This window comes from Oncorhynchus nerka, linkage group LG6 (assembly GCF_034236695.1).
Source record: "Oncorhynchus nerka isolate Pitt River linkage group LG6, Oner_Uvic_2.0, whole genome shotgun sequence".
In the NCBI taxonomy this organism is placed as follows: domain Eukaryota; kingdom Metazoa; phylum Chordata; class Actinopteri; order Salmoniformes; family Salmonidae; genus Oncorhynchus; species Oncorhynchus nerka.
In genome coordinates, this window is record NC_088401.1 from 51,650,863 (window position 1) to 51,669,351 (window position 18,489).

An 18,489-nucleotide genomic window follows, 5' to 3' on the forward strand; every position below is an offset into this window, starting at 1 on the left:
GCATGTATCTCTTCAGTGCTTGGGGTAATCACTACAGACACCCTGGTTCGATTTCAGGCTGTATCACAACCGGCCGTGCACAATCGGCCCAGCGTTGTCCGGGTTTGGCCATCATAAATAATAATTTGTTCTTAACCGACTTGCCTAGTTAAATAATGGTTCAAATTAAAAAAATAGCAATGTGGGCAAATGTATTTGTAACAAATAGTGTAGAATGAGTTTCTCCTGAATTATACATTCTCCTTACCTTTTTGACAGCAATTGATTTGATATTTTAAAAACCTGACCAGTGAATCTACCTCTAAGGTCCTCATTGATTAGAATTCAGTATCCTTATTTTCCACACCAAATAAAATACATGCACCATGATGATCATTACAGCAAAACAATTCAGACATTCTAGTCACACTCATTGGTGCTTATTGGCCAAAGAAACCTTTCATTGGTGGGGAAGCAGGAAGAACCAGCCGCTCTCAGAAGGCCAGCCACTCCACAGGATTGTAGACAACAGCGGATGAGGAGGTAGCAATGGTTTTGAGCAGTTCGAATTTAATACCCCCTCCCCTTTGCTACAGAAACCCAGGTAAAAAAAAAAAAAAAAAACTCCCCACTCTCATAAAATTACAACAGCAGGAACCAATAAAAAAATTAAATGCATTTTTTTTAACGCATTGAAGGGGGGGAAGGAGGGAGGGCAAGGACAGGATGAGGGGAAGAAATAATCAATGTTTTCTATATGCGAGGAGTGAGTCCAGAGTCTTCATCAGACCGTCTTAATCAGACCAGGGGGACGGTGGGTGGCAGCGAGTGTGGATTGCTGGGAACTTGCTGTTGTGTTCATTCAAAATGGAGGGGGAAAAAAATCTACGAACAAAAAATATTTGAGTCAAGTCCAATCCAACCAGGGGAAGGAACCAGCACTCTAAGGCAGGGATTCATTCAGGAAGGGTTGTGTCCCTCTATGGATTGAAATCAAATTTCACTCTTCAGCCTGTGTGAGCGTTAGTGGAAGTGTGTGTATATGCATTTAAAATTGAATGTAATGTATATGTCTGTCTATATGTCTGTCCCCTCTCACTTGCTGCAAAAGATAAGTCATTTTTCTTTCCTTATTTCTTCATTCATTCTTGCAGGTTTTTTCCCCCCTCTTTCTCTCCAATTCAGTTCCCTACTACCTAGTAGTCATCTAAATCGAAAAACTCATCGTCCTCTGCCTGGTAATCTATGGCCTGGAAATCCACCCTGTACCGCAAGCATCCTGAGAAAGAGAGAAAGAGTCAATTATCCAGGTGAAGACTTCCGCTGGATTGAAGGGTCATTACTAATGTTAGGCTTTTGAATTTGATCTCATGCTGAGAACTACCTCCACAACATGACCATAACAGAGACTCCTACACTACCGTTCAAAAGTTTGGGATCACTTAGAAATGTCCATTTTTTTCTCCATTAAAATAACATCAAATTGATCAGAAATACAGTGTAGACATTGTTAATGTTGTAAATTACTATTGTAGCTGGAAACGGCTGAGTTTTAATGGAATATCTACGTAGGCGTACAGAGGCCCATTATCAGCAACCATCACTCCTGTGTTCCAATGGCACGTTGTGTTAGCTAATCCAAGTTTATAATTTTAAAAGGCTAATTGATCATTAAAAAAACGTTTTTGCAATTATGTTAGCACAGCTGAAAACTGTTGTGCTAATTAAAGAAGCAATGCAACTGGCCTTCTTTAGACTAGTTGAGTATCTGGAGCATCAGCATTTGTAGGTTCGATTACAGGCTCAAAATGGCCAGAAACAAAGTAATTTCTTCTAAAAACTAATTTCTTCTAAATGAAGGCTATTCCATGCGAGAAATTGCCAAGAAACTGAAGATCTCGTACAACGCCGTTTACTACTCCCTTCACAGAACAGCGCAAACTGGCTCTAACCAGAATAGAAAGAGTGGGAGGCCCTGGTGCACAACTGAGGAAGAGGACAAGTACATTAGTGTCTAGTTTGAGAAACAGACACCTCAAGTCCTCAACTGGCAGCTTCATTAAATAGTACCCGCAAAACACCAGTCTCAACATCAACAGTGAAGAGGTGACTCCGGGATGCTGGCCTTCTAGGCAGAGTTCCTCAGTCCAGTGTCTGTGTTCTTTTGCGCATCTTAATCTTTTATTTTTATTGGGCAGTCAGATATAGCTTTTCTTTCCAACTCTGCCTAGAAGGCTAGCATCCCAGAGTCGCCTCTTCACTGTTGATGTTGAGACTGGTGTTTTGCGGGTACTAATTAGTGACGACTTGTGAGGCAATGGTTTCTCAAATCAACAGTTTTCAGCTGTGCTAACAATTGCTAAAGGGGTTTCTAATGATCAATTAGCCTTTTAAAATGATAAACTTGGATTAGCTAACACAACGTGCCATTGGAACACAGGAGTGATGGTTGCTGATAATGGGCCTCTGTACACCTACGTAGATATTCCATAATTTATATATATATATATATTTTTTTTTAAAAATCAGCTACAATAGTCATTTACAACATTAGCAATGCCTACACCGTATTTCTGATCAATTTGATGTTATTTTAAAATGGACAAAAAAATGCTTTTCTTTCAAAAACAAAGATATTTCTAAGTGACCCCCAAACTGTTGAACGGTGGTGTGTTATAACCCTATAATAACAAGTGGCTGGTGTGGACTCACCCCCGATGCCTCCAAAGCCCTTGACAAACTGGGAGCCTTCTTGACTCTTGTCTGTGACGATCTCCAGCGTGGCTCCAAACTTCTTGTAGTTGTTGGCAAACCACTCCAGCAGAGGCATGCTCTCAATCAGCTCGTGGTCCTGCCCAGTCTGTGAACATGCGCACACACCAAATGGACACAGAGAGCGCAAAGAAATGTTTATAAGTAAGCAACAAATTGAACCGCCCGAATGGGCAACTGTGTGTATGACACCAAGGGATAGAGAACAGGGCTTTACCTCCTTGTCTGTGAAGTGGGACTTGTCTTTCTCCTGCTCTGGTGTTAAATACAGAGTCTTCTCATCTGAAAGACAAACGGCCAATGGAGACAGGTAATGAGAACACATATCAAATCAAATTTTATTTGTCACATACACATGCTTAGCAGATGTTAATGTGAGTGTAGCGAAATGCTTGTGCTTCTAGTTCTGACAATGCAGTAATAACCAACGAGTAATCTAACCTAACAATGGTGTGTGTGTGAAAAGGGAATGCATCTGTAGCATTCTCTGCTCAGTTGTTCTACTTCACGGAGCAGGACAACATACTGCACAGGGGGAGTGTGTGTGTGTACCGTTCTCTGTTCCGATGCTCTCGGCCCCATGCAGGCGAAGGATGTAACGCATGGTGTCCAGGTTCTCATAGACGATGAGGATCTCCACAGCTCCCATCTCCAGGGCTTTGAGTGTGTCCTCCACCCCAAAACAGTACTTCCCCGTGTCCTGACTGATCTCATCAAAGTACCGCCCTGCAGCCAGAGAGAAAATGAGGGGGGGGGGGGGGGGGTAAAGGGTCAAATAAAAAAGAATGAGTGACTGAGGGATGGAAATGGGGTAGCAATCATCATTATCACTCATCATCATTCACTAACCCGAACAAACAAACACCGGACAAACGCAGGCACAGGCAAACATTCGCTGGGATAACCCAAAAATCTAACCTCAACATGTGCCACAAACACACACCTATGAGCTTCTTTTCCTGGATGAACTTGACGTTGGAGAGGACCTCTGCCGACAGTTCGATGGCCTGGTTGAAGCCATTCTCTCCTCCGTACGAGATGTCCACCAGCTTCAGAATCTTCGCCTGTAACCTCTGCGCACGCACACAAACCAGGGGTTAGTGTGCAGTGCTATGCATTGTCACTAAGAATGAGCAAATCCACAAGAGGAATTGCACCAAAAAGCATCAGTCTGACAAAGGACTGACTGATCACAGTAAGGATCGGCGCAGCAGTAAGGATCGGCGCAGCATAATCTCAAACACACACTTACAGGGTCAAACATGTCGGACTGGCTGAGCTCAGTCTTGAAGTCGGCAGACCCTGCTAGGACCATTCCAGCAACGTTGACCTTGTCGTTAGACACATAGAGCTGGACAGCTGTCTCAGCTACCTTCCTCACATAGTTATGCCTCTTCTCCATCCTCAGACGGGCAAACCGCAGAGCAGACTGACCTCCTCTGCCTGACAGAGTGAGAGAACGTTAGATAGATAGAAAAGTAGTGATGGGGGATAATTTATTTTTTTGATCAATTGTTTTTATTTAAAATCTCTAATGTTCTTGTTCTTATGTCCGTCTGTGTCCGTGTGTGTGTGTAATGAGCGGAGCGTACCGTGTTTTTTGGGCAGGTCCACTGTGAACTTGTGCAGCACCTCTCTGGTGTTCCCCTGGAGTGTCCCGAAGAGAGCCCCGCTACCATCGATCACTATGAAACCAAACTTACTGTCATCGGACAGCAGGGCCGTCAGTGCCTGGAGAAAGGGAGAGAGTAGAGAGGGAAAAAGAAAGACAGAGGGCATTTATTACAATTTCATTGCCATTAAACATCCACAAAGAGGAGACATACAATGCCTTCTGAAAGTATTCAGACCCCTTGACTTTTTCTACATTTTGTTGCGTCACAGATCTGGGGAAGGGTACAAACATTTCTGCAGCATTGAAGGTCCACAAGAACACAGTGGCCTCCATCATTCCTAAACGGAAGAAGTTTGGAACCGCCAAGACTCTTCCTAGAGCTGGCCACCAGGCCAAACTGAGCTATTGGGGAGAAGGGCCTTGGTCAGGGAGGTGAGCAAGTACCCGATGGTCACTCTGACAGAGCTCTAGAGTTCCTCTGTGGAGATGGGAGAACCTTCCAGAAGGACAACCATCTCTGCAGCACTCCACCAATCAGGCCTTTATGGAAGTGGCCAGACAGAAGCAACACTTCAGTAAAAGGCACATGACAGCCCACTTAGAGTTTGCCAAAATGCACCTAAAAACTCTGACCATGAGAAAAAATATTCTCTTGTCTGAAACCAAGATTGAACTCTTTGGCCCGAATGCCAAGCATCACGTCTAGAGGAAACCTAGCACCCATCCCTATGGTGAAGCATGGTGGTGGAAGCATCATGCGGTGGGGATGATTTTCAGCGACAGTGACTGGGAGACCAGCAGGATCGAGGGAAAGATGAACGGAGCAAAGTACAGAGAGATCCTTGATGAAAACCTGCTCCAGACCACTCAGGTCCTCAGACTGGGGCGAAGGTTCACCTTCCAACACGACAATGACCCTAAGCACACAGCCAAGACAACTCAGGAGTGGCTTCGACAAGTCCCTGAATGTCCTTGAGTGGCCCAGCCAGAGCCCAGACTTGAACCCAACCAAACATCTCTGGAGAGACCTGAAAATATCTGTGCAGCAACGCTCCATGTCCAACCTGACAAAGTTTGAGAGGATCTGCAGAGAAGAATGGGGGAAACTGCCGAAATACAGGTGTGTCAAGCTTGTAGCCTCATACCAAAGAAGAACAAGGCTGTAATCGCTGCCAAAGGTGCTTCAACAAAGTAGTGAGTAAAGGGTCTGAATACTTATGTAAATGTAATGTTTTTAAAAATTTTATAAATAAGCAGAAAATTCTAAATAATTGTTTTTGCTTTGTCATTATGGGGTATTGTGTGTAGATTGAGGGGGGGGGGGACAATTTAATCAACGTGTAACAAAATGTGGAAAAAGTCAAGGGGTCTGAATACTTTCCAAAGACACTGTACATATGTAGAGCTCCTACCTCAGTGTGGAACTTGTTGTCACAGAGGTACAGAGAGGTGTTGATGGGTTTAAAAGGCTCAAAGTCTATGTTGACTTTCTTCTCTTTGCCCTCGTCTGTCACAATGGTCCCACAGTACACCACTAGGCCGTTAGGGGCACTGCAAGAGAGAGATGAGACTTAACAGTCAACACAGGTGAGACCCAGTGACCCTTAACCTCTCTAGGCTAGGGAGCGGTATTTTCACATCCGGATGAAAAGCGTGCCCAAAGTAAACTGCCTGCTACTCAGGCCCAGAAGCTAGGATATCATATTATTAGTGGATTTGGATAGAAAACACTGAAGTTTCTAAGACTGTTTGAATGATGTATGTGAGTATAAAATAACTTATTTGGCAGGCAAAACCCTGAGGACAAACCATCCAGGATTTGTTGTTGTTGTTGTCACTCTTTTCAAAGGTTTTTCTATGTGGATCTAGATTTCTAAGGCACTTGCTTGCAGTTCCTATCGCTTCCACTGGATGTCAACAGTCTTTAGAAATTGGTTGATGTTTTTCCTTTGTGTAATGAAGTAGGGTTCGAGTCTAGTGTACTGTTGTGGTTTGGGCGCGCGACCTGAAAGCTTGCTCCACATTGTTTTTATTCGCTATTGAACGCAGTTTATCCCATCTTATATGTTATCGATTATTTAAGTTAAAAAAATACCCAAAGTTGTATGAGGAAAGTTGTTTGAAATGTTTGGACAAAGATTACATGTAACTTATTAGATATTTTGTAGCCATGTTGCACGAGTTGGAACCTGTGTTTTTCTGGATCAAACGCGCCAAATAAATTGACATTTTGGAGATATAACGACGGAATTAATCAAACATCCCAAATGGTCCATTTGTTCATGGGACATATTGGAGTGCCAACAGAAGAAGCTCTTCAAATGTAAGGCATGAATTATATTGTTATTTATGAGTTTTGTGTCGCGCCTGGCGGGATGAAATATGATTGTCTGTTTGTTTGATGGAGCGCTGTCCTCAGATAATCGCATGGTTTGCTTTCGCCGTAAAGCCTTTTTGAAATCTGACACGGTGACTGGATTAACAAGAAGTAAAGCTTTAATTTAGTGTATTGCACTTGTGATTGTATGAAAGTTAAATATTTCAAATAATTTAATTTGGCGCTCTGCCATTTCACCAGATGTTGGCCAGGTGGGACGCTACCATCCCACCTGCCCATAAGAAGTTAAGAAATATACACAACTAACAAGAAAGAGACATCCTTGCTGTAGAATTGGAGTCCACTATGAGGAGGTCAACGCTCCTAGCACAGATACATGACGACACAGTTACATTTGAACACAAATCACTCACCCTTATTGTATAGCTTTAGTCTCTGCTGTACAGAGGTAATAGCCCCGAGCACAGAGAGCCTATTGACTCTGCTCTTGATATTGGAGGCTGTCCCAAACTCATCAGCCAACATCTTGGCCACTCTGGAGATCTGGTCCTTAGGGGGGATGATCAGCGAGATCATACTGGTTCCATTACTGAGGAGAGAGGTACAGATAGTGTATTTACACAACCTTGTGTGAAGTGTGTGTTTATGTAACTGTCTTAGTCATATCAATCTCTGAAAGGAAGGAATATGCTCTCAATCAAAACAAATCTGCCACTCATCAACCCCCCCCCCCCCCCCCCAATCATCCTTTAATATTACCTGACCCATATCTATCCTTGTAACACACACCTCAACTTTAAAACAGTCTGACACCAAACATTACTGTTTGGGGAGGGGCACAGTCCCATACAGAACAATAAGTTCTGTCCTTGACTCCAAAGACTGCGCTAAAACCCCACCGTGCCACATTCACTACCAGTTAAAGGCAAACCAGCGAGCCATACATGTAGACGCTGCATACATACAGGTAGTTGGTTAGTGAATATAGGCCAAATTGTCAACCGTATGTGTATGTAGCAGAGGATTCTGTGCCAGTGGACAATAAGAACACTTCGGGGCAAAGCGCTCCCATTTGCCTAGTCACACTGCTGAGTAAGCCACATAGCTAGCTTTGTCAAACTACTTATCTAAATGAATATGGATGACCACTAGCTAACTACACACATTGTCAACAAAGGAATAGGAAATGGCAGTCCTGTGCCTGCTGCTTGCTACTCAAACATATTGTTGCTTTAAGCCTTCCACTCCCAAATACAAGGCATGCTCAATGCTGTATCTTGGAAGCATACAACTGCTTTATCTATCGCAGCATATGGGAACATACTGGTGTCAGTTAGGTGCGATTGTACTGGTTTGCACAAAGACCAGTCCATGGGAAGATAACGTTAAGTTAAATACAATTCTGTTTCAACTTACTGTGCCAGTGGCACCACATGTGGCCAAAAAAGACAACTTGCTCGGGACTTTATTGACGACATGATGTTAGCAGAGGAAGTTGGTCTACAACAGACCCATGTTTGGAAAGTCAGTTAAATTTTAAACGATCCTCTAGATATTTAGTCTCAACCCCCCCCTGTCACAATGACCAACCACAGTACTGGCAGTTAAGTTGAAATTGAATTTAGCTTCTGGCTTCCCAATGACTGTTTTTGTGCAACCCAATACAATTGAAAACAGGGCTAGTGTACTGTACAGCCGCGTTGCTAAAAGCAACTAGTCGTCGGTGTGATATACAAACGACCCCGCTGTTCTAAAGACCCCATCCACAGATGCCGGCATTTTCGGCTAACATGTAGCTAACTGGCTAACTAACCCGGACAGAAATACACACAAGTAACCGAGCTAGTTACAAATAACACGAATGGCATCATACTAATTATACGACACAAATCGAATATTGGTAGGAACTAACGTAATTTCCAATGTTGACTGTGTTAATAGTACGTTAACTGGCTAGCTAGTACCACTCCCAAAATTCGTCCTCGCCTATCCAGCTGTCAATTCAGGTCTGCATATCTCCGTCTCCCTCCGACACCCAGTGATACGTCCTGTATCGTGTGCCCATTTCAACCACTTACCCTCGGGCAGCTTCCAAACTTTTAATCAACTTCTTGATTTTCCATATCTCCACGTTCCTGTCCGCTGCGTTAGGGTCGTCCGCCATCTTTCCTGCTGTAATCGCTTCAGCACCTGAAAGAGAAGAACGTCAACTAGTTGGCTAACGTTGCATCAGCCGCGAACACAAAGGATAGATTTAGCTAACTTCACAAGGTTCAGTGACCGGATTTTAGGTTGCCAGGGTGACAGCTGTGTGTCTACCTCTCTGAGCTAGAAGCGGGTGTCCGAGAGGGACCTGACCAGTGTGGTGGACCGACCGGGAGGAAAGACTCTACCCCGCTGCTGTGTCAGTAAAGTGCGCGGAAAAACTAGGCATACGCACTCTTCCCAGGCCCTAGTGTCCACCCCATTCATTGTTTAAAGTCGCAACCCGACCTAGTTTCAACTCTCTTCCTCGAGAAAACGTTAAATCATCCAAATGTCAACTGGTTCCAAACCCTTTCATTTACAAAAACGACGAAGATACCGTACCTGCCTCCGGCAAAGCCACTCCGGTCTCTGCGCTACAGCTGCCGCTCTAGTTCGGTCGTCGGTGAAATGACGTTGTCCACTTGCCTCTCCTGCCGGTTCCTCTCTACCACACTCCATAGGCTTCGCGTGGTGAGATCGGCTCTCACGTGTGGGACTTCCTGGAAACACTGAGGTAAATTTCTGGTTGGTCAAAACTCCATGTTGATCATGGATATCTATACGGTGATTGGAGTGATTCAATATTATACGAAGATGGGCGGGGATATCTCAAAATGGTTCATATGGGATTTGTAGTCAAAATTATAATTTGTTATTCATCTCAATTTAAAGTTCTACTGAACTTCTTTAGTGACTATGATGGGGAAAAAAACGTAGTTTAACGTTTTAATGTCACGTGAAATTACTTTCTTGCTTGCTCTAAACCCAACCATGCAGTAGTCAATATGATTGTAGTACTAAAAATAACACAAGTTAGAACAAAATCACACAATAATAAGAAATAATAAGAACATGATAAGTAAGTAAGCTATATACAGAGTCAGTTCCAAAGTATGTGCAGGGATGCTGGAGTGATAGCGGTAGATACACTATATATACAAAAATATATATGTGGACACCCCTTCAAATTAGTGGATTCGGCTATTTCAGCCATACCGTTGCTGACAATTGTATAAAATCGAGCAAATGTTGAGTTTGGTGGATGAGGAAAATGGTCTAGGGCTGTTTCTCGTGGTTCGGGCTAGTCCCCTTAGTTCCAGTGAAGGGAAATCTTAACGATACAGCATACAATGACATACTAGACTATTCTGTCCAACTTTGTGGCAACAGTTTGGGGAAGACCCTTTTCTGTTTCAGCATGACAATGCCCCCGTGCACAAAGCGAGGTCCATACAGAAATGGTTTGTCGAGATCAGTGGGGAAGAACTTGACTGGCCTGCACAGCGCCCTGACCTCAACCCCATTAAACTCCTTTGGGATGAATTGGAACGCCGACTGTGAGCCAGGCCTAATCACCCAACATCAGTGACCAACCTCCCTAATGCTCTTGTGGCTGAATGGAAGCAAGTCCCCGCAGCAATGTTCCAACATCTTGAGGAAAGCCTTCAAAGAAGAGTGGAGGATGTTATAGCAGCAAAGGGGGGGATCAACTCCATATTGATACTCATGATTTTTGGAATGAGATGTCCGATAGGCAGATGTCCACATACATTTGGCCATGTAGTGTATGTACAGGGTGACTAGGCATCCGGATATATGACACAGCGAGTAGCAGCAGCGTATATGTGTATTGTGTGTGTGTGTGTGTGTGTGTGTGTGTGTGTGTTGGAGTGTCGGTGTGCATGAGTGTGTGGTGTCTTATGGTTGGGGATAGAAGCTGTTCAGTAGCCTGTTGGTGTCAGACTTGATGCAAGCCTTCACAACTGTACTTGTGTGTGGACCATTTTAAATCCTTAGGGATTTGGACACCAAGAAACTTGATATCCTGTAGTCCACAATCAGCTCCTTGGTCTTACTGACATTGAGGGAGAGGTTGTTGTCATTGACCTCCTCCCTGTAGACTGTATTGTCGTCACCTGTGAAAAAGCATACCACCCATGTGTCGTCAACACACTTGATGATGCTGTTGGTGCGTGCCCACGCAGTCTTGGGAGAACAGGGAGCAGAGGAAGGGACTAAGCACACACCCCTGTGGGGCCCCCGTGATAGTTTAGCAATGTCATGAAATTAAAATACCAGTCACAATATCACATTAGCAAATTTTGTTTGGTGGAATGATAGATTTTGTCAATTATGGAGCCACTCATTTCCTTTTCAGGATATTGAGTATGCCCAAAGGGTCAATTGCATTAAAAAATAAAGTAATCTATAAGCAATGTGGAGTTGAAAGTTCTACAAAATCTACAGTTTTTATTACAAAGTCAAACCCAGTTATTTACCACTAGATGACAGCATTGATTCACTAGAGAAGGACCAATGTTACTTTACCAGTTATATGTACACATAACAGTGGTATTGGCATGAATTATATTTCTACCTCCCTTTTGCCCTCAGAACAGCCCCAATTCATCGGGTCATGGACTCTATAATATGACGAAAGCATTTCAAAGGGATGCTGGCCCATGTTGATGTTGACTCCAATGTTTCCAACAGTTGTGTCAAGTTGGTTTGATGTCCTTTGGGTGGTGGACCATTCTTGATACACTTGGGAAACTGTTGAGCTTGAAAAACCCAGCAGTGTTGCATTTCTTGACACAACCGGTGCAACTGGCACCTACTACCATATTCTGTTCAAAGGCACTTAAAACTTTTGTCTTGCCCATTCACCCTCTGAATGACACACTTACACAAATGTCTTAAGGCTTGAACAATCTTTCTTTAACCTGTCTCCTCCCCTTCATCTACACTTATTTAAGTGGTTTAAACAAGTGACATCAATAAAGGATCATAGCTTTCGCCTGGATTCACCTGGTCAGTCTATGTCATGGAAAGAACAGGTGTTCCTAATGTTTTGTACACTCAATCACAGAATTTAAGCTCTGCTATTCAGTTGAATTAAAATGACGTGCACACACACAACACACTCATGCAAGCACGCACGCACACACACACACACAAACCCTCTGCCCCTTCCGCATCATAGAATTAGGAATTAAAATACTAGAATGGACATAAACCTTCTTATGACGGGGTCAAAGGTCAGCCATTTTGTCAGGGAGTTGGTCAACGATGGTTTGCCAGTGCTGTGATAAGATATGGTGTAAAACCATGTATGTCTGTTAACTAGCTAGCAAGACAGCTTTAGTTGAATGATGGCATACATTTTTCAAATGAACTGCAAATGTGTCAACATTCAATTCAAACAATGCAGTCGATCCACAGTCATACAATAAATGAGGTAAAGAAGTCAAAACAACAAAGACCAGTGGGGGATAGAAGAAGGACACCAAGGTTTGCGCACATTCAACAAAGTTGATCGAACAAAGTGGATATTCCTCAAATCCGTCATGATTTATGTTTTGTAACAGTCCCACAATGTGTTTACTAAAGTCAGGTGTGGATGTATTTGGCTGTTTTCACTCCATAACATTTAGAAGTTGTCCCTTTTCAGGTTTAGAAGTGACTGCTAAATGTTAAGTCCCATATAAGTTGGTAACATAGCTAACAAAGAGAAATTGGTGATGGTAGCAGGGACAAATGACCAAACGGGCATGCTGGGCATGTGGCCCTGGGGCCCCCAACCAGAAAAACAGCAACATATTATCTGTACAGCACTTTGAGATATCAGCTGATGTACGAAGGGCTATATAAATCAATTTGATTTGATTTGATATTAACAAATAACAGCTTACTTACAGGCCTTTCCCAACAATGAAGAGAGAAATACTAGAAAAATAACAACACAAGGAATAAATACACAATAACCTGTCTGTATACACAGGGTGCCAGTACTAAGTTGATGTGCAAAATGACCAAATGTTTTGAATTGCAGGAAATTTGCTTTAAAGCTGCACAATTATCAGCCTCATGTCAAAATGTGTTGAACAGCATTATAAAACTGCACATTTGACTCTCTGCCCCATCGTAAAATGTGTTAAAATGCAGGAAGTTAGCTGTTTTCTGGAGGTAGGTGCCCTGGGACCTCAAATGCGGTAGGCTGGCCATGGTTGGTAGTCAAAGTCATTTTTAACTGTAATGCAGTTGATGACATGAACATGTAGTGGGGTTGACATCCGTACAGGCATTGTACACCTATTTTTACTTCAACTTTGTGTGAAATGCACAAAAAACAATAGCCTAAATGTCAGCACATTCAGGATCTTTCCCCCACGCGTTTCCATGGCATATTTCCATTGTTTTGGTCGAGTTCCATTGACCTCTTTACCACATCTATGGTTGAAATCAGTTGATGATAGGACTTAGACAAGTACTGTTATTGTATCATGTAATAACACACAGCTTTCCAAGAAAAGAAGAATTGAGACATTTATGGTCTGTTTACATATATTTTATGGAGACAATTGGTATGAAACCCTAATAAACTGTATCTATAACGATATGTCACAATATTTTAGGTTGACAATATTTCTATTACACAATTTGTGATATATCGCATGAGTTACTTTTATTTTCTTCCTTAAGTAAGATCAGGAAATGCATCACCTATGCCTCTTCTGCCATTCATTCCAATTAGACTGGTTTTGGATTTCTACCTGAGCACAATGGCTGCCATTTTTACCCCATTCTGGAACTTTGAGGGTTGATGACATAGCCCCTCTAGTAATTTAATAGGATCTCTATGCTCCACATACTCTCAGATTCCATTCCAATTTCCCCTCTGCCCTGATACCCATATTACAGAGATGAAATGACACAGCAGTTTGCTAGGCAGTCTGCCTCCAGAATGGCTTCAGTACAATATAAACACCAATTCATCACTATCTGTCTGCAATCAGAGCTGTAATCTGGAAAGGCATCCGGCCTTGTGTTCAGTGTTCTTGTCAGAAAAGTTACATTTTTCCAAACGCAACAGATTCTCTATCATCCAGGGTCAGAGTGATCGCAGAGTAATATCATTCTGCAACATCCGACAGGTAAGAGAAGGAAACTCATCAGACCTGATTTATTTCTGCCATAGATATTAAAAGTGCAGAAGAAACTGTAATCTACAATATCACCTCGAATCATTTCTGGTGATTCCATAGCTTCAGGTAGAGGTTGGCTGACCATGCTTGCATGGCGTCTGTGTGTGTAGTTGTGCCTGGTCATTGAGGAGGCAGAGAAAGAAAAGAAAAAGAGAGAGAGAGAGTGTGTGTGTGTGTGTGTGTGTGTGCGTGTGCGTGTGGAAGGGTTATGGCGAGAGCAACCCCACACAGATGCCATCAGGTCCGCTCTGCTCCACTTTCCATCTGTGGCAATCTGCTAGAGGGGGGCTGAGTGATGGAGGGATGGAGGATGGAAGGAAAGAGTGATGTTGTGGTGTTCAAGGGCGTCACTGTGCTTGACACAACCCGAACAGAAGGGAAGGGCTGCTGCTTTGGGGGTGCCACACGCCACACCTGCTCTGTCACTAATGTCAGATTCAGTTTAGTCCCAATTCCCAGAAGACTGTGAGAGCAGACATACACGGTACAGTCATTGGAGCAGACAGAGATGGCTCTACCAGTGAAAAGGCCCTGGCCTTCTCCATCAGCAGGACAAACACAAAAACGGACCTTGGATCATTGCTCAGGGGGAACCATATTGATAACTCTGACTCAGAATTTCCCATTGAATGGTGGAGATCACACACCCCTGATGCTTCAATGTAGCAAATTATGAAACCATAGCTAGTTCTTCAGTCTAATTGCCATCACCATGGTTTATTAAGCCTGGACCCGCCTCTTTCTTGAGCAACCAGGTCACCCGTGATACAAGTCAGTATTCGACGTCCATCCATATCTGAGGACATCGCAAGATGACGTGGGATCCGGCCACTAGGGGCAACAGTGAGCGCTGTTACCTTCAGGTAGGTTTTTCAAACTTTAACCATTACCTTAACCATTCGGAGTTAATGCCGAACCTTAAGATTTTTGAGTTAATGCCTAAACGTAACCTTAAACCCTTCGAAATTTGACGTTTCAGAAACATAGACGAACGTCTAATTCTGATGTGGGACTGTGAGAGCTAGTTTTCTTAAGATCAAAGACTGCGTAAATGGAGCTGTGCAAATACATCTTGAACGACTTTGATATTTATTTGACTCGTAATCTCTGGCGTTATAGAAAAGGGCCCCATTAATGCTTGGCAATTTTTTTTCTCCCTCTGACAACTTCATGTCCCATTTGGAGGGTAAAGACGCAGCTCTCAGAGAGCCAGGGAAAACCTTTGAACCACTCCGAGGGAATTAAGCAGAAGTTTTATTTTCCCCATGCTAATCTGTGACTCAATGTCTCTCTCCACCACATTCAGAGAGGGGATCATAATCGTCAGCACTTCAATAACTAGCATCCCCGCTAAATACACATCTTCTTATTAAGCTTCTGCGTGTGTGTGTTTGTGAGCAAATCTGGCAGTGTCTGGCTAGTATCTTTTGTGTGCTGCTGCTGCTTCTGCTAGGAAATGCTAAGATTTGGGGCGCCCATAGCCGGGGCTTTGCTGTGTGTTTTCCATCTAATCTCTGAGTCTACATTCTTGTCACACTCTCTGCCACTCCCTCTTTCTCCTCTCTCCGTCCTCCTCAGAGGCAGACAGGAGATTTACGGATCTGCACCCAAATATCAAGTGGATTAATCAGGAATGGAGAGAGGGAGCGTCATAAATATCAATGAGAGGGGGTGAGATGAGAGGAGGTGCCTGCTCCTCTCCGTGTCCGCACTCTGTAGAGCTATTAAGAGTTTATTAACGCGCTGGATTAACCCAATAACCTCTATTTAAAGAAGATGGGACATGTAGTCTATCTTAATGATGGATTTCATGGGGGTCACTCCTAAAGGGAATTGGGAGCCAGGGAAACAATGCCCGCCTCCACCGCTGAGTGACATGGGGCGAAAGCCAATCGCCTTTCACCTATGAGGGATCTCTCGAGAGTTACTGTCCACCCTCTTGTACAGAAACCGTTTGGTGTGCTTAGTGGGGATATAGAGGCCCAAACTGCTTAACGTTGCAGGTTGAAGTTAAATATATAGAATGGGCCCTTTATGCTATGTTAACCTTTACTTTTCACCAACCAAGCACGTCCCTAATACCACGTCCTGTACTGCTACAGCAGATGAGTTATTTCTGAGTATTAACATTAGAGTAAAGAGAGAGAGAGAGCAATGAATAATAAGTCTTCTTTAGGAGGAACAATCAAGCCCCCTCAGCTAATGAATATGACAATTGCATGAGGGGCTGGTTTGACAACTGTCAACATGCCCTGTCAATCCTAGCCTAGTGGTTGATGCTATCTCAACACCTCTCGTTGATAACGCCTGCTGCCTAGTCCCTCAGGAGAAGCAGACACATTACCATATGTTCCGATCATCCAGAAAGCATCCCCGGAGATTCTGGAGTGTCTTTGTTTGGCTTGAGTCTGCAAGGGGAAATAGTAGGAAACAAATAGCGTTCAGCCATTTCAAACCATCTGCATCCACCCAGCCCATGGCATAATTAGTTCTCTGAGAACCAACTTCCTGGGAGAATTGGTTGTGTGTGCATCAGTATTACAGTTCTGGATAAGACGGTTTAGTCTTGGTGCGGCTCATATTTTGAAAGTCTTCCGCTTCTATGACGTTCACTGAACAAGAGACCCGGCCCAGATGACTTTAGGTTCAGACATTGATCTAAGGTCAGTATTGTGCGTTTTCCCAAATGGATTTGAGAAGGGAAGACTGACCCTAGATCTGTGCCTAATGTGTAGTGTCTATCCATAGCTATATCAATCCACACCATCAGCCACAGATCACAGCCCGAACCAAGTCAGAAATCACTATGACAAAGCCACAATCATAACAGACTCAGAGAGATAGAATGATAGGAAGTAGAGGACAGAAGAGATGGAGCAAGATGGAGAGGGAAAGAGACTGAGAAATTGATTTCCCTCCAGCTGCATGAATCACATTGAGTACAAAAAGAACATTATCAAATCAATAGATTTAATATAGCGTGTTAGATGAAGACAAAGGCATGTCTGATGAGGGGAGTTAACTTTGACTGATGGCACTGGGACACATCAATATAGTCCATTTGCCTTTGGAGGAAGAATAAGCTATGTAGAATGCAATAACACAACTCCCAAAACCTCTATAGGACTTGTTATAGGCATAAATGTGAGGCTCATGTATGCGTGAGCGGGTGAGTGAGGGACTGAGCGAGTGAGTACGTGTCATATGCATGCCTACACGCACACTCATTTTGACGATGCAGCTGTGATTGGGTATGTCTGCAGGAATGTCTGTGTGTACGTGTGTGTGTGTGTGTGTGTGTGTGTGTGTGTGTGTGTTTACAGCGCCTTCAGAAAGTATTCATACCCCTTGACTTATTCCAAATGTTGTTGTGTTACAGCCTGAATTCACAATGGATTCCTGACCCAACCATCTACACACAATACGCCATAATGACAAAGTGAATCATGTTTTTAGAAATGTTTGCCACATTTGTTGAAAATGAAATACAGAAACAGAGATTACAGCTGTGAGTCTTTCTGGGTAAGTCTCTAGGAATTTTGCACACCTGGATTGTACAATGTTTGCATATTTATTTATTTTTGAATTATTCAAGCTCTGTCAAGCTAGATGTTGGATCATTGCGAGACAGCAATTTTCAAGTCATGCCATAGATTTTTAAGCCAATACAAGTCAAAAATGTAACTAGGTCACTCGGAAACATTCAATGTCGTAAGCAACTACTGTGTATATTTGGCCTTGTGTTTTAGGTTATTGTCCCGCTGAAAGGTGAATTTCTCTCCCAGGGTCTATTGGAAAGCAGACTGAACCAGGTTTTCCTCTAGGATTTTGCCTGTGCTAGCTCTATTCTGTTTCTTTTATTGTTTGCACCAAAATAGTGCTTTGTATTCAGGACATACCTCTAATTTCTTTGCCACATTTTTTACAGTTTTACTTTAGTGCCTTATTGCAAACAGGAAGCATATTCTGTAGCGGCTTCCTTCTTTTCACTCTGTCATTGAGATTAGTATTGAAGATGAACTACAATGTTGTTGATCCATCTGTCAGTTTTCTCTTATAACATCCATTAAACTTTGTAACTGTTTTAAAGTCACCATTGGCTTCATGTTGAAATCCCTGAGCGGTTTCCTTCCTCTCTGGCAACTGAGTTAGGAAGGACTCCTGTATCTTTGTGTGACTCAGTGTATTAATACACCATCCGAAGTGTAATTAATCACCATGTTCAAAGGGATATTCAGTCTCTGCATGTTTTCTTTTTACCCATCTACCAATAGGTGTCCTTCGTTGCAAGGCATTGGAAAACCTCTCTGGTCTTTGTGGTTGAATCTGTGTTTGAAATTCACTGCTCGACTGAGTGATATTACAGACAATTGTACGTGTGGGGGGTACAGAGATAATGTAGTCATTCAAAAATCATGTTTTATTGCACACAGAATGAGTCCATGCAATTATTATGTGACTTGTTAAGCAAATTCCTACAGCTTTTCATTTTTAATTAGTAAGTCAAAATATCTAAAAACATAATTCCACTTTGATATTATGGGGTATTGTGT

At 43.0% G+C, this 18,489-nt stretch overlaps 1 pseudogene; it reads right to left on the reverse strand.

Annotated features, from left to right (window-relative positions):
• Positions 1–529: 529 nt before the first annotated feature.
• On the reverse strand, positions 530–9,129 carry LOC115130581 (eukaryotic peptide chain release factor subunit 1-like; annotated as a pseudogene).
• Positions 9,130–18,489: the final 9,360 nt, after the last annotated feature.